Here is an 18036-nt window from a genome sequence, read left to right as displayed (position 1 = left end):
AGTATTGATCAATAACAAAACACTGTGCAATTCTGAACACAGACACTAGGGTTTGGGGGAAAATGGCATTCCACTCTATTAACAGCAGGTATGGGAGCATGGAGGAGGAGCAACTTGACAACAGGAAGTATTTTATGGAGAATTACAAACTATCTGCCTTCCAAAGAGTGTACTTGCTATACTTCAGTTCTGCAACAGTTTTAACAGAAAGGGGAAGGGCTAGATGTTTTCAAGATTTCAGTGTTTTTTTTGTGTTCCCTCTCAGAGTATTGGGATGCTGCTTCCCTCCACACACACACACACACACACACACACACACAACTAGTGCATCAATTCATTAAACCTAAATGTTGTGAATATCAAGCATCAAAACAGGGAGCCAGATAATGTATTAGGCCTAATAATTTGTCCTGGCTAATTGGTACAACAAAATAGGACAACATAGGAAGGATCTGTACTGGAAACATGGCTACCAGGACTAGGTACTATTTGTGCAAAAAAATTGCAACTAGAGAGCCAGTTTATAGAAAAGTAATTTGCAAGATTCGAATCAATGTAGGTCAGAATTTGAGGTTTCATGTCAAAAGAGAGAGAACCAGAACGATGCAGATTCTGAAGGTCAGGACCTCGAACTTTAGGAATGAGTAAAAGTAGACTTTCATGCTAGAAGAAAATCTGGCCAGGAAAGCTAGCTGAGATGGCTGCTGACCAACTGAAAACACCCTCAAGCTTAGAAATGCTGCATGCTTTCAATTGTCATTTGAACTTTCTTAGTTTCCTTTTTTGGTGTCTTTTTTTTTTTTCTCGTTGCTTTTAAACACTACTAATATTGCTAATTTTATTTGATTTCTTTCTTCTTCCCTCAAGTTCCTTCCTTGAGCCATTTTCAGAGCATTTGTTGATGAAATTTTTCTTTACTGACATTGTCTATGTATGAGCTTTGATCAAACCTACATAAAACTCTCACCTCATTAGTTTTAGAATATTTCACATACCATTTAGCTAAAGGTGTTGGCTAGTTACTGCTAAATCCTTACAGGGTTATGATTGTATTTTTAATTTTAAGAATTCCTATTTTATTTTCTAATCTTTTTCTCTTTCAGGGCATGTTTAAAGGAGTCCAAAATGTCTTATTGTTTAAATCATAAATTCAGTAAAATCCATCAAAGCTTTAGTCCATCCGTTGAGTATGGAGATACATATAATGTATTTCACTCAAATGCCAGAATAAGGCAGATGGTTTGGCATCTGAGGTCTTGACAAATCTATGGTGCTCATGACTGTTCTTGTTATGGCACCTTCTATTATTCTTACTGCTTACAGTGTAGACCGAAATTTGGTTTCCTGTCTGAATTATTCCTTGTTTTGCTTATTGTCTTTGCCATATACGTGGACTTCCTGGTACCGTCTAACTCTCCCTAATTTCCTAATAACCAGAATTTGATAACCATTGGCTGTCTCAGAGAAATGTCTCCAATATATAGCAGATTGCCCTTTACTGTGGCACACAGGTTTGGAGTGTTGTACTAAAGGACCACTGGAAAAAATATGGAAACAATATGAATTTGGGTTGCCAATGTAAAAGAAGGTTTGGCAAATCACTACAGTATGAAATGAAATGAGCCACAGACTGGAAAGTTGACTAACAGGTAGATCCAAAGCCTATGAGGGGCAACAAGCCTGGAAAAATTGTCAGAAACCAAATGCAAAGAGTGTGGCACCTGTTCACCCATTTTTTGGGGCCAGTATTTTAAATGTTCTGTCTAAGCTGGCTGGTCATTCAACTTCAGCTTATTACATAATTGGTATATGATTAATAGATTGTCCTACATTTTCTATGTACTAATGGTTCAGCACATTTGGAAAACAACTTAGTGGACTAGCCTCAAATTTTTTCAATAATTATTGCCAGTATTACAGTATTATAAACATAAATCATTTATTCAACAAATATTTCCTGAGGGTTTTCTGTGTGCCAGAAAATCTACCAAGTACCAGGGACACATTTATGAGTAAAATAAACATAGAGTATTCTCTGTTGAAAGTTATAGTCTTATGCATGAATATTATTATCAAAAAAATTAAGAAAGCCATATGTGATAGTTCTAGGTACATAAAATCCTAGCTCTGTCTATACAAGACAAACAAATAGTTGAAATCATTATTAAAACTAAAATTTGACAGATTTATAAAATTAAATGATTGTTCAAGCAAAAATATAACCAAAATTGGCCGATGATGACATGTGAATATATACATTCCACCCCTGCCCATTAGATCGTCAATATAATCTCAAGCATCATTAAGTGTTAGTTGTGTCCAGAGCCTCTCAGTTGATTGTTGTACTCATGATTTGATTAGTAGAACCTTTAGTATTCAGTTAAGCTCTAGTACAGGTGAGGTGAAATTATGGACACAGGACTATTTTCTCTTCAAAAAAAAACCTGAAAATTAAAATCATTCACGGAATTAGGCTATATTCTATAAGATTTCTGTTTTATGCTTGAAAGCTAACTTTTACATTAATAGAAAATATACTGAGAAGCTCCATTTTAATGACCGTGAGAAATATATTTACCTCTAATTCAGTAAATTGGATGCTCATATGCTCTGCCTATTAATTCATTAATAAGAAGGAATTATAAATCAAATAAAATTTTGCTGTGTATTAAAGATAAAGTCGATTTTTAATTAGCTTAATAAATAGGGGGCTTGTGGCCAAAATTTTTGAATAGTACATAAAATCCTGGATCGTGAAAATTTGGAAACAGCCTATTACCACCATGTTATAGACTTCTTTTATTTTGAGAGGTTAGTAATAAGGAAACTGGTTTTATATTCTAACTTTTACACTAGGCACTTATTCAGGCTTTGCTAAATTCTCCTTGGAAAACAGACTCATAAAAGTCTAGATAAGATAGACTTTCTATATGCTCACATAATAGCTAAGATTTACTTCTACTATAGCCTTTACCAATCTGTTTATTGCTCCTTTATTTGCATTGCAAAGTCTTCATTAGCCATACATTGTGACATCAATTTTATCTTTGTGAGTTATCCTACTGTAGTATCAAGATTGAATAAATATTAAAATCCCCCTTTATGCATTTTCTTCCTGTATGCATTGGAATTTCTATTCATTTGATTTTCACTTCATGCAAGTCTTTATTTATTTATTGACCTGATACATTGGACTGTCATTACATTTTGCACCTATTGGCCATCTATTTCAATATTCCTCTCCCTAAAATCCTAAACTTCCATGCTTTATGCAAAAGCTAGAGTCAATTTCAATCCTAAGTTATCTAACATTATTTACTTTCTCCTCTTGTTCCAGAGAAACAGGAAAAATTATGCAAATATATCTATAACTCTGCTCTGCTTTCTATCAAACAAGATACCAATTTAATTGCCATTGAACACCTCCACTTGGAATTCACTTATAGGCCCCTCGATATTACATCCAATGTTAAGTTAATTTCTATTCCTAAAAAATTACCTCCTTTTCCATCTCCATCTATGTAATTACTGAATCTAGTTGATCAATTCATGTTCATTGAAGCCATATGACTCTTCTCCTCATCTTCAAGTCCAGTTGGTAACTAAATTATGATAGTTGTATATCTGAAGCATCTTAATATCTGCCCCTCTTTTTACAATCACTTATTCCATCCAGATTATTATTATCTGTTGTGGGGTTGTTATACAAATATCCTAACTAGTCTTACTTTTTCTTTTCTATCCACAATAACCCAACAGTACTGTGTACTGATGCGTTTACCTTTCAAAATACAAATTAGTTTCCTTCAATATTTTGCTCTACTTAAAAGTCACTGATAATAATTCACTGCTGATAGAATAACACTGCTGATAGAATAATGCACTGCTGATAGAAAACTGAAAGTAGTTTCAGTGATGCTGTTGTTCATACTTCATATGATTTGGGGGCCTGAATTCAGCAGGGCAGGAAGTTGGGAAGGGAAGATGAGTAAGAGGTGAGGGTGGTATGAAAGGGATCAAGAACAAAAGAGAGCCTGCAAGTATAAGCAAAAACCCATGAGGGTAGACTGGAATCTAAACTTCCACATTTGATACTGGGGATGACCTGCCATAAACCTGGTGTCTTTCCTTAGAAATTAACATATACCTGGTTCAAGAGTCAGATCATCTAATGGATGAGATCTATTGGATGAGATCAACTGGAGGAGCTACTGGCTTGGTTGTTCCAGCAAAGCAACAAATCAAACCATCAGATAAATGGCAGCATGTATGTGCTGCTATGATGCCTGGTGCATCAACATCCTGAATATAAAAAGAATATGGCTGCTGCTTCATTAGTGCTTCCAAATCTTCCATAAAATGTTCCCTTTTTCCACTCTAATCTGGTACTATGCAGAAAATTGATCAATATTCCTTTGGGATCAAATCTAAAGGATTCCACGGATGCATGTGTTTGTATGCATCTCGTTTTATTTAAAAGGGAAACTTCTAAAACATATATTTTTAGAATGAAACATACATAAACATTTAAATTCAATCCACTACTTAAAATATTTATTTAGTAACTGTTTACTGAGAAGTAAACATTATCACTGTAGATCGTTGTCAACCTTTGGTATCAGTCTTTGTAATTTTAGCCCCTCCAAATTGCTGGAAGTGCTAGCTATTTCACTGCAATCCTTTGACAGCTAAAGATGTTGAACACCTTTTAATAAGCTACTGGTCATTCACATATCTTCTTTTGGGATGTGTGTGTGTGTCAATGTGTTCAATTTGTAAATTGAATTCTCTTTTTATTATTGCTCTGTGATTATTTATTTGTCAGATACCTGTGTTGAGATGGTCAACTAGAAGTTCCTGAGTCTTCGCTTCAACAAATAAACACCAAACAATGAATCAACAACTACATTTTAACCAAAATAACTATAGGAAAATATCAGGGAAGAGCAAAGAAGCAGTAGAAATCCTGTAGAGCTAAAAAACCCAGGATTGCTGCGTAGAGAAGGAAAGGAAATACCTCACCTTTGCCACACCATCCCCCAGTTGAGATCATCTCAGAACCAGGAGAGACTTCTCCCTGTGGAGAAAAGGTAATAAGAGGACCCAGCAACTACCGTCAACACCAGAGACACCTGCAGTTCTCAATACTGAAACCCTGCAGTCCTCACAACCTGTAAGCCCAGCTGAGGAGGTTCCTGGCATCCACACACTGAGCTACCCACAGAGAAGGAGTCAATCATGAGTCCCACTCCACTGTAGCCCATGCTGCTACTGCTCTGTACCATCTTAGAACTGCACTGTGTCCTGCTCCGGGGGTGAGTAGCCATTGCCTCCCTTCATCCCTGAGGCTCAGCCACCATTATGCCAATACCAGCTGGTAGCACACCATCCCTGAGCAGAGCTGCTGCTATGCCCTACCCACGAGGGCCAAACTACCACAGAGCTGCTCCACCCACCTCATCCAAATTGCCATTGTACTTGCTCCTTAGGGCCAAACTGAAATGGTGCCCTGCCCCTGGGAAGCCAAAGCTTTAAACTACCAGAGCAGTCCCTCTCCTAGAGACACAGCTGAAGTAGTGCTGTGCCTCCCAAGGACCTAAAGCCTACTGCACACCACAGCAGTTGCCCTGACACTTGCACCACAGGTAAGGAAGAACCCTAACCCCAAGGGGCTCTGAGTCTCTGGCACATTGGAGTAGTTGCACCTCCCAGCACCACAGCTGACACAGCACTCCACTCCTAGGGAACCAGAGACTCCACTGAATCATGTAGCCCCACTTCTGGAGCTGAAAAGATGCAGTGTCTTGTGTCCCCAGGAAATCATAGCCTTGGCTGAGCTGTAGCACCCCATCCTCCAGGCCAAACATTCACAGAATTCTGCCTATCTGGAACTGAACTAGGCTTCTTCATTGTGAGATGCTGATCCACTCTGCCTCTAAGAAGTGAAGTTTGTGTTACATTTCTCCCTGACCCCTGGGGCCCAGAAGAATCTTACCATTCCTGGGCCCTTGCTCTTGCTGCATCTGATCTCACAAAGCCTGGACTACTGGCATGTTCTACCATTCAGGGCCCAGCGTCACCATTGTGTGGCACCTCATCGCCTGGAGCCTGAGCTGCCACCATGTCCTATTGCTGTCAGGTCCTAAATTGCAGGTGTGTCTCATTTCCATGGCCTGAGCCTCCAGAGGACCCTTTCTTCCCTGAAGCCGTGCCAGTGCTGTGCTCTTTTCTCCACAGTCAGAACCACAGCTACATCCCAATCCCCAGGGCTTGAGCTACTGGAATGGGCATCAGAGCAACAGACCCCAAATAAGTGGGAGACTGCATCAATTCATGCCTTGGAGAGTGAACTCACACCTCAAGTCTCAGGTATTACGGTAGTTTTGCAAGATCCTGAGCTCAGAAACATGGCTGTGCAGCTGTTCTGAGCACCTGTGCCCTGGATCCTCCACTATGACTGCCTGTGATCCATGTGAGTCTCAACACCAAGAGAAATCCCATGAGCTAAAACTTTCCACTCTGAGAAAGACAAGAACAGGAGGAACCCTTAGGTTCTTGTCCTAATAACCTAAGCAGTCGCTGCCACAGACTCCTCCAGTCTAGACCACCAAGCATCCACAGCCATTGCTAACATTGGTCACAACTCAATAAGTTGCATGAAGGCTTCACCACCATACCCACACAGAACAAGAGCCACTACATCCTGCCCAACCAGCAACCTCAAACCCATCTGTAAGTGGAATTTTTCCCCGAGATAGCTACTATGTAAAGTTTAGAGGAGGTGATTGTCTTACCAAATGCACAGAGACACAAAAAACATGAAGCAAAACAAGAAAACATGACACTACATAAGAAATATAATGATTATCCAGCAAATGAAGCCAAAGAAATAAAAATTTACAAGTTGCCTAAAAAGGAATTCAAAATAATAACCGTAAGGATAGTCAGTGAGATATAAAAGAATACAAATATACAATTCAATGAAATCAGGAAATCTAAATGAGGTCAATGAGACAATACAGGATCTAAATGAGAAACTCAACAAAGATATTATTAAAAGAGAACAAAACAGAAATATTGGAGCTGAATAATTCAATCAATGAAATAAAAATATACAATGAGAACTTCAATAGCAAAGTAGTTTGACCTGAATAAAGAATCTGTGAACTTGAAGATAGGTGTTATGAAATGAGTCAGGGAATAAAAAAGGAAGGAAAAAAAGAGGGAAGATAGTCTAAGGAACTTATGGGACACCATTAAACAAACAAATATTTATATTATGAGAGGTCAAGAAGGCAGAAAGAGAAAGGGATAAAAAGCTTACTTTTATATTTTTATTTTTTAATTGACAATAATTGCACATATTCATGAAGTACATCTTGATGTTTCAAGAAATACAATGTACGGTGATCAGATCAGGGTAATTAGCATATCCAACATCTCAAATGTTTATCATTTCTTGTGTTGTGAACATTCAATTTCCTCCTTCTAGCTATTTGAAACTATAGAGTTTCAATATATTATATTCAAAACATAATATTATTGTTAACTATAGTTATCCTATAGTGGTTTAGAACATTAAAATATATTCCTCCTATCTGTGATTTTGTATTCTTTAATAAATCTCTTAATAAAATAATTGCTGAAAACTTTCCAAGACTTGGTAGAAGTGTAGACATCAAGATTTATGAGGCCCAAAGTTCCAAATAGGTTCATCCCAAAGAGTTCCTCCCTGAGGTATATTATAATCACATTGTGAACAGTCAAAGAAAAATAGATAATTTTTTAAGCAGTAAGATGGCAAGACATAGAGACTGGAGAAAAAAAAAAAAGCAAGAGAAAACTGTCAAGTCACACACTGACATTGATTGAAGATTAAGATATTATATTCAAAGTCCTTTTAAAAAATGTCTGCCAAGAATACTATAATCAGCAAAGCCATTGTTTAGAAATGAAAAAAAAGTAGTATTTCATAGGCAAGCAAAAGCTGAGGAAATTCATTAACACTAGGCCTTCCTTATAAGAAATGCCAAAAGAGTTATTAAAGCATAAACAAAAGGATAGCAATTAATATCATGAATGCATATGAAGGTATAAAACTCACTGGTAGCAGTAAATGCATACTCAAATCCAGAATACTTAATATTATAATGAAGGTGTGTAAATCATATCTATATCTAGCATGAGGGTTAAAAGTCAAAATGATCAAAAAATAACTAAAGCTACAGTACATTATTAAGGAATACTATAGAAATACATAAATTGTATCAAAAACATAAATTGTGACTGTAGGAGAATAAAAGTCTAGAGTGTATGTGACAAAAAAAATCTAATCTGCTTAAAATAGTAAAATATAACTATAAAATGCTTTATATAAGTCTCATGATAACCACGAAACAAAAAAACTGCAGAAGATATAAGACTGAATTTTTTTTATTGAAAGGAACCAAAGCTTAGCATTAGAGAAAATTATTAAATCACAAAAGGTAGGCAACAAGAGAAGAAAGGAACAAAGGCACTAAAAAACAACCAGACAACAAATAACAAATGTACTAGTAAGTCAATATGTAATATCAATAGCAACCTTGAATTTAAATTGATTAAGTTATCCAGTCAAAAGACACAGAGTGGTGGAATCGATAAAAATTTAGATCCAACTATATGCTTCCTTCAAAAGACCCACTTAACTATTAAAGACACACAGAGGCTGAAAGTGAAAGGATGGAAGAAGATATTCCATGCACATGGTAACTGAAAGAGAGAAGGGGTGGCTATACTAATATCTGATAAAATAGACTTCAAGTCAAAGACTGTCACAAAAGACAAAAATGGTAATTATTTAATGATACAGAAATCAGTTAATCCAAAGGACATAACCATTGTAAAATTGTATGCATCCAATACTGGAACACATAAATACATAAAGCAAATATTAATTGACATAAAGAGAAAAAGAGATAGCACTGTAACAATAGTAGAAAACCAGTACTCCACTTTCAACAATGGATGGATATACTGGGCATGTATTTCAGAAGCTACAAAGTAACAGTTATGTAGTGGGAACAAGTCTAGGGATCTAATGTACAATATGAGAACTACAGGTAAAAAATTGTATATATAGGATTCAAGCTAAATGGATGGATTTTAGTTGCTCTTGCCATAAAACACACAGAAAGTGGGTATGTGAGGTGATGAATATGTTAATTTGTTTCACTATAGTAATTTTTTTGCTATCTATATGTATCCAATAACTTATTGTATACCTGATGTACGCACAATAAAATTTATTTTTCAAAAAATATTGATAAGCAAACAAATAAGCATCCTTATGCCCTTACTGAGAAGACGGGTACTTGTCTTTATATTAATTACAATTACAGATTATTTATTGATTGATTATGTCTGTTCATTGTAGCTATCTCTTTAAATTAATTGCAACTATTAATATTATGTTCACTGTTATATTTCTAGTGCCAAGCACAATGTGTGGCACAGAATAGGTGCTAATGAATCTTTATGAATGAATAAATAAATGAATACATAATTACATTTAGGAAAATAATTTAGGAATTTCTGGTCACAACGCTGCTGACCAAAACAGAATCTGATCCAGACAAAATAAAGCAAAGAGATCTGCAAGAACCAGCACATGTTTTAATGTGGATAATAAAAATAAAACTTGTAAAACTTCCTTTTAAACTCTGTCTTTAGTATACCGATAATTTTGCCATCCTGTTCCTAGCATGTTAGAGAAGATGATGCTATTTCTCTAAACTGGGCATTGCTCTCTAATGCATATCTTGTATTCTGAGTAACACCAACCTGCAGGCAGAAAGATAGTAACGGAAATGGAAATCCTGCCTCTTGAATAATAGGCTTATTTTTTTTAGGAACAACAAATCCAGATGATTGACAGTCTGCACCTCATCTGTAACGATCTATCCAATGTTAGACAATCTTTCCACAGATTAGTACAAAATATTGGACATGTTTTTAGATTTGTTTTTCATTCAGCTCAAAGAACTAGACTGTGAAGACAGCTGCCAGACATTATTCCTAGTAATATCTTTTTAAATTCATATGTTAGCTTTTAAAATAATGAATTTACTTTTATTTTAGTGTTGATACTGCTGCAGAAACTGATTGGTATAAATCCAAATCATTTTTTCCTAAAGGAATGAATTCTCATTGTCTCTACTGCTCTCCAAGATCACCTATATTCTTCCTACCACTGCTACAAAATATTTAGTTGTACCTCAGAGTACAGTAATGAGAAAATATGAATATTACTAAGAGAATTTCTCAAACATCCTTTTTGCCAAAGTCTGCCATTTTCCATAAAAGAAGAATCTTTGATCTAACAACGCAGAGTTATCTTGTAAAATTAAAAAACAGATCTCACCATATTCTGCTTATGTACTTAAATGTCATTGCAAAACCCTGTGGGATCTGGTGTGTTTTGAGAAATAAGTAGTACCTTATATTATCTTTAAATCTGTATGCTCCAACAAGGCTGTTTCACCAGTCTCAGCATTCCCTCATTGCAAAATTGGAAGAGGGCACAGAGTACCCCATGTTCCTGATATTATCAATTTTGGTTACTGCCAACTATACTCACTGACTTACATTACAGACTACCTGAGAACTGTTTCAGGAAATAAACTAAAATATAAATTTCTCAAAAGAATAACTCCATCATGCCCTCCATTTCCATTTACTTCAGCGTCTCTCCTCTCCCAGACTCCTTTTTCCATGTGACTCTGCATATTCTACAAATGATCCCTTACTTTTGCTATAATTGGAAGCTAGCTTTCGCTGATCTGGTGGTGGCATTCCACAGATTCCTAAAGATGTGGTAGGTTCACCATGACTCATTGCTCCTTCCAGATTCTTTTCCTTTGTCTTCCATAAAATGTCTATTAGATTTTCATGTTATCGTGCCTCCAGTCATCTCCACTCCTGAGAGCCACTTCCCCTCATTAACTGATGATAATAGCACCTGATTCAAGAATTTTTTTCACCATTATTCTCATTCTCAACTTTCTAATTTCAATTCAATGTATACTATAAATTCAATATCAGACTTTAGTAAACTGATACTAATCTTTCTGCCTGCAGGTCTGTGTTACTCAGAATACAAGATATGCATTAGAGAGAAATGCCCAGTTTAGAGAAATGGCATCATCTTCTCTAACCTGCTAGGAACAGGATGGCAAAATTATCAGTATTTTCTTGAGCTGCTCACTTCTAGTGATTCTTTTCTCTTCACTTACCTCAGCCATATATTCTGATGTATTCCAGGTCTTGTAGTATGCAATAAGGACAACCCATAAACAATTTTAATTTCAAATATTCCTGTTTTTGTCAACCAATTCCATCTTTCCATCTTACTTTTTCTAGCACCCCAATTCCAATTACTTTCTAATACAACTCAGAACTTTAGTATATTTACCTTATTAGCTTTCTACTTCATCCATGTTATGTCCTCATTTCTTTTCTTACACAGAATCAGATCCATGATTAACTATTATAATCACTCTTTTGCATACACATGTAATTCTTTTTATTCTTTCTCCCTTCCTCTGGGCAAAACTCCAAAGCTGGTTAAATCAAACTCAATGCTTACTATAGATGAACAACAGAGTAAAAGATACAGCTGGAGAAAATACAGCCAAGCTGACTTGTCCTGTTTCAGATTCTAACTCACAAAACTGAGGTGAACCCCCAATGCTACCCAATACTTCCATGACATTTTCATAGTCCATTTGTACTCCTTAGTTCCTAAGAATACTGTGTCATATCTTATCCACTCTGTTTAAATCTTGTATCCCACCACTATTCTCACTCTCAGATAACAACCTAGCTTATTAATTCAACAAGATTATTGAAGTAATCTTTAAAGAACATCTACATCTTGCCTCAGGTAATCCTGTTTATACTGGTGTATCTTGCCTTTTCTTGTACTAAAAGAAATATACTATCTCTTCCCATCCCTCAGCCAAAGTCACACTATTCATGCACCGAATTCTATCCCTTATCATTTACCTCAGATATTTTTTCTTCACTTATTCCCCCATTAAATGGGTCATCAGTTTTTCTCACTCTACTGGATCATTTCTGTCACAATGAAAACATACTATATGTTATGATTTGAATGATTGCGTCCTCCATAAATTCATATATTAAAGCCTACTCCCAATATGATTATATTAAGAGATGGTAAGAGACTGGCAGGACTTGCTTTCTGGTCACAACGCTGCTGACCAAAACAGAATCTGATCCAGACAAAATAAAGCAAAGAGATCTGCAAGAACCAGCACATGGTGACAAAAGCAATCTCTAGCTCCCTTCATTGCTCATTAGCATAAGACACTCTCAACATGCCATGACAGTTTACAAAAGCTGTGGCAACCACCAGGAAGTTGCCACCCATTCCCATGGCAGCAACCTGGAATTTGTTGCACCTTTCCTAGAAAGTCCTAAATAACCTACCCCTCAATTTGCATTGACTCATCTCTTAATTTGCATATAATTGAAAGTGTATTCACATGAGTATAAATATAGTTGCCAAGCTCCCATACATTGCTAACTCCAGGTGCACTCCCTATGAGTTAGCCCTGCTCCACAAGGAGCAGTACTATTCAATAAAAGATTGCTGTCTAACACCACCAACTCCCTCTTGAATTCTCTCCTGGACAAAGCTGAAAACTCTCTCAAGCTAAGCCCCAATTTGGGAACTCACTTGTCCTGCATTAATGGGGCCTTTGGGAGGCGGTTATGTCATGAAGGTTAATTCCTAATGAATGAGCTTAGTGCCCTTATAAAGAGACTTGAGGGAGCTTGTTTGTGCCCTTCCACCATGTGAGGACACAGTGAGAAGGCATCGTCTATGAAACAAAAACAGGCAACAGACACCCAATCTGCCAGCATCTTGACTTTGGACTTCCAAGACCCCCAAACTATGAGAAATAAATTTCTGTTATTTCCAATCTACCCAGTTTGGGATATTTTCGGTATTTTCCTATAGCAGCCTGAACAGAATAAGGCAGTATAAATTTTTCATTCTAAAACAACTGTAATAACTGCAATCCATGAACATCTTTTTCCTAGTCTTCTTGGCAAAACTCCAAAGCTTGTTAGATCAGACTGTTCCCCTTCATAGCAGCACTTCTAGACAGACTGGAGCATATTAACTATTTCCAATTGCTTACCTTCTAATCCGTATTGAACCATTCCAATTATATTTTCATTACTCCACCAAAATAATCCTTATCAAGGTCACTGGTGATCTTTTGGACAGATTCAGTGGACAATTATTAGTTTCCATCTTACTTGACCTTTGTGCAGTATTTGAAGCTCTTGATTTCAACTTTCTTCTTTAAACATTTTTTATACCATATTCTCTGGATGTTTTTCTGACTCAGTGGTCACTCCTTCCCAGTGACTTTTGCTAGAAGTTCCTCACATTTAAAGTTCTTACATTTTAGAGTAGTCCCTGTTTTAGGCCTGGGGACTTTTCTCTTCTGTATAGCCACTCACACCCTAAGGTATCCTATCCATTGATTTGGCTTTACATTATCTTTGTGCTACAGAATTCTAATGAGAGTTTTTAGTCTTAATCCCTCTCATCACTATTATGATCAAGTGACTTCTCAATATCTCTATGTAGATGTCTAACAGATGTCTAAATTTGAGATATCTAGATAATAAACAATCAAAAATTAGTTTTAAATTGTTTATTCTGCCTCTAAATCTCTTCCTTCCTGAATCTTTGTTTTTGGACACCCAGTTTTTTCAAACCCAAAACGTGAAGTCACTCTGGATCATACAATTTCTCTGACATCCCACATAAAACACATTAGGCAATTCTGTGAGTTCTGTCTTTAAACTACATACCACCTCCATAGTTTTCTCATTGACAGGGTCTTTGGAAAGAAAGCAAACAAACAGAAACACTAGCATGAGATGTAAATTTTAGGCCCATGCCAAATGCAAGTGCGATTTCCAAATATCCATTCTCTTCACTGTGAAGGACAAGTGAGCCAAATTGATGTCATTTCAACTTTAGTATTATGTTAAATAAAACTAAACAAAAATAATATTAAAATTATAGTTTTTTATCATTGTGAATGATTTTCCAAAATCTATCAACCTATTGCCATTTCTGTCCAATTGCCATTTCTAGTCAGTTGGTAAAAAAAGAGAAACCAAGTCCAGAGCTAAAAATTTTGTTATAAGTTGTATTTACTTACTGTAACCTTCAAAGACTTCTTGAAACTTCTTAGTAAACTGGATGCTGTCATCATGTATAGCTGAGGTCTTACTTTCTAAAAATATTATGGGAAAGCAGTATTATAGAACATGGTGCAGAATAGATTCCTGAGTTCATAAAAGCAATTCTGTCATAGAAAAACTGCATAATTGCAGTGTTCTACTGGGATGAATCTTAATGCTTCAGGTAAACAATCTTTCCATTTATTTATGGCAAAGTCTGTTGTCAAGGTAACAACTGTACAGAACTATCATGTCCATATGGTGCCACCAAATCTTCCACTTTTAGCAGATTCTTTTCTATCTAGCCTAATAGTAATCAATGGTCTCAAACAAAGTTTCTTTTTCAGTTGATTGCTCAGCAATTGGCTTTTTACTATGTGTGACTTTGTTTCCCAGAGCATTGAATTCAGTTCAATTTAAAGCCTTAGGTTGAATAGATAATTTTTATGGAAAATATCTAGATATTATTGTGGCAGAGTGATTTTGGCAAATCGGATCAAGCAGCACATCAAAAAGCTTATCCACTATGATCAAGTGGGCTTCATCCCTGGGATGCAAGGCTGGTTCAACATACGCAATTCAATAAATGTAATCCAGCATATAAATAGAACCAAAGACAGAAACCACATGATTATCTCAATAGATACAGAAAAGGCCTTTGACAAAATTCAAAAGCCCTTCATTCTAAAAACGCTCAATAAATTCGGTATTGATGAAACGTATCTCAAACTAATAAGAGCTATTTATGACAAACCCACAGCCAATATCATACTGAATGGGTAAAAACTGGAAAAATTCCCTTTGAAAACTGGCACAAGACAGGGATGCCCTCTCTCATCACTCCTATTCAACATAGTCTTGGAAGTTCTGGCTAGGGCAATCAGGCAAGAGAAAGAAATAAAAGGTATTCAGTTAGGAAAAGAAGAAGTCAAATTGCCCCTGTTTGCAGATGACATGATTGTCTATTTAGAAAACCCCATTGTCACAGCCCAAAATCTCCTTAAACTGATAAGCAACTTCAGCAAAGTCTCAGGATACAAAATTAATGTGCAAAAATCACAAGCATTCTTATACACCAATAACAGACAAACAGAGAGCCAGATCAGGAATGAACTTCCATTCACAATTGCTTCAAAGAGAATAAAATACCTAGGAATCCAACTTACAAGGGATATAAAGGACCTCTTCAAGGAGAACTACAAACCACTGCTCAGTGAAATCAAAGAGGACACAAACAAATGGAAGAACATACCATGCTCATGGATAGGAAGAATCAATATCGTGAAAATGGCCATACTGCCCAAGGTAATTTATAGATTCAATGCCATCCCCATCAAGCTACCAATGAGTTTCTTCACAGAATTGGAAAAAACTGCTTTAAAGTTCATATGGAACCAAAAAAGACCCTGCATTGCCAAGACAATCCTAAGTCAAAAGAACAAAGCTGGAGGCATCATGCTACCTGACTTCAAACAATACTACAAGGCTACAGTAAACAAAACAGCATGGTACTGGTACCAAAACAGAGATATAGACCAATGGAACAGAACAGAGTCCTCAGAAATAATACCACACATCTACAGCCATCTGATCTTTGACAAACCTGAGAAAAACAAGAAACGGGGAAAGGATTCCCTATTTAATAAATGGTGCTGGGAAAATTGGCTAGCCATAAGTAGAAAGCTGAAACTGAATCCTTTCCTTTCTCGTTATACGAAAATTAATTCAAGATGGATTAGAGACTTAAATGTTAGACCTAATACCATAAAAACCCTAGAAGAAAACCTAGGTAATACCATTCAGGACATAGGCATGGGCAAGGACTTCATGTCTAAAACACCAAAAGCAATGGCAACAAAAGCCAAAATTGACAAATGGGATCTAATTAAACTAAAGAGCTTCTGCACAGCAAAAGAAACTACCATCAGAGTGAACAGGCAACCTATAGAATGGGAGAAAATGTTTGCAATCTACTCATCAGACAAAGGGCTAATATCCAGAACCTACAAAGAACTCAAACAAATTTACAAGAAAAAAACAAACAACCCCATCAAAAAGTGGGCAAAGGATATGAACAGACATTTCTCAAAAGAAGACATGCATACAGCCAACAGACACATGAAAAAATGCTCATCATCACTGGCCATCAGAGAAATGCAAATCAAAACCACAATGAGATACTATCTCACACCAGTTAGAATGGCAATCATTAAAAAGTCAGGAAACAACAGGTGCTGGAGAGGATGTGGAGAAATAGGAACACTTTTACACTGTTGGTGGGATTGTAAACTAGTTCAACCATTATGGAAAACAGTATGGCGATTCCTCAAGGATCTAGAACTAGAAGTACCATATGACCCAGCCATCCCATTACTGGGTATATACCCAAAGGATTATAAATCATGCTGCTATAAAGACACATGCACACATATGTTTATTGCGGCACTATTCACAATAGCAAAGACTTGGAATCAACCCAAATGTCCATCAGTGACAGATTGGTTTAAGAAATTGTGACACATACACACCATGGAATACTATGCAGACATAAATAAGGATGAGTTTGTGTCCTTTGTAGGGACATGGATGCAGCTGGAAACCATCATTCTCAGCAAACTATTGCAACAACAGAAAACCAAACACCGCATGCTCTCTCTCATAGGTGGGAACTGATCAATGAGATCACTTGTACTCGGGAAGGGGAACATCACACACCGGGGCCTATTATGAGGAGGGGAAAGGGGGGAGGGGGGAGGAATTGCATTGGGAGTTATACCTGATGTAAATGATGATTTGATGGGTGCTGACGAGTTGATGAGTGCAGCACACCAACATGGCACAGGTATACATATGTAACAAACCTGCACGTTGTGCACATATACCCTAGAATTTAAAGTATAGTAATAAAAAAATAAAAAATTATAAAAAAAAGAAGAAGAAATAAATGAATAAATTACCTCCTGAGAACATACATCTGGTTGTCCCATAGGCAATTGGACTTGTATATTTGTGTCTAAGTTCATAATACATAATTAGCATCACCATTCACTTAGGCTTCAATTAGCCTTCAATTAGCATCACCATTCACTTAGGCTCCCAAGCAAGGAACCAGCATCATACTCGATTCTGTCCTTATCTTCCCTTCTTATTCTCAAATTCACCTCAGAAAAATGAAACTGATTTAAAATTGATTATTTCTCTTACCGTTGATTATATTCCTCATTTTTGCATTAAACCTTTATTTTGATGTAGGCAAAAAAATAAATAAATAAAAATTAAATAAACAAATAAATAAATAAATAGGCAAATAAATAAAAACTCTATACTTGAAAATCAGTTTCGCTGACCTCAATTTTTTCAGAAAATTGGTTGCTCTTGTTTATAAGACAAACACTTGGTTTAATTGTACTTTTCTGTTTTCACCATTTGCTGCTCTATCTACTTTTCAAAAGGCTAATAGTTGCAAAGGGCAATTTTCCCTTCTCAAAGCTGAAAGTCTTTACAAGTAGCCATACAATGCAGCCTTCATGAAATTCTTTGGCACCATACTAACACAGGGTTACAAAGTTTTATTCCATTATGGACAAACTAGTTAATTGGAAGAAGATAACAAAGATAAATAAAAAGGTTTATTAATCAATGATCCTGAGTAATCACCGGCATGAGAGATCCAGACTTGCTTCCAAATCCATTATTTTCTAGTCCTTGAGACAAATATTCATTGAAAGTTTTGTGTCATACCAAAAGACTTAAAATGTTTAA

This window comes from Trachypithecus francoisi, unplaced genomic scaffold (assembly GCF_009764315.1).
Source record: "Trachypithecus francoisi isolate TF-2019V2 unplaced genomic scaffold, Tfra_2.0 Lachesis_group4, whole genome shotgun sequence".
NCBI classification, from domain to species: Eukaryota; Metazoa; Chordata; class Mammalia; order Primates; family Cercopithecidae; genus Trachypithecus; species Trachypithecus francoisi.
Note: the sequence above shows the minus strand (reverse complement) of the source record.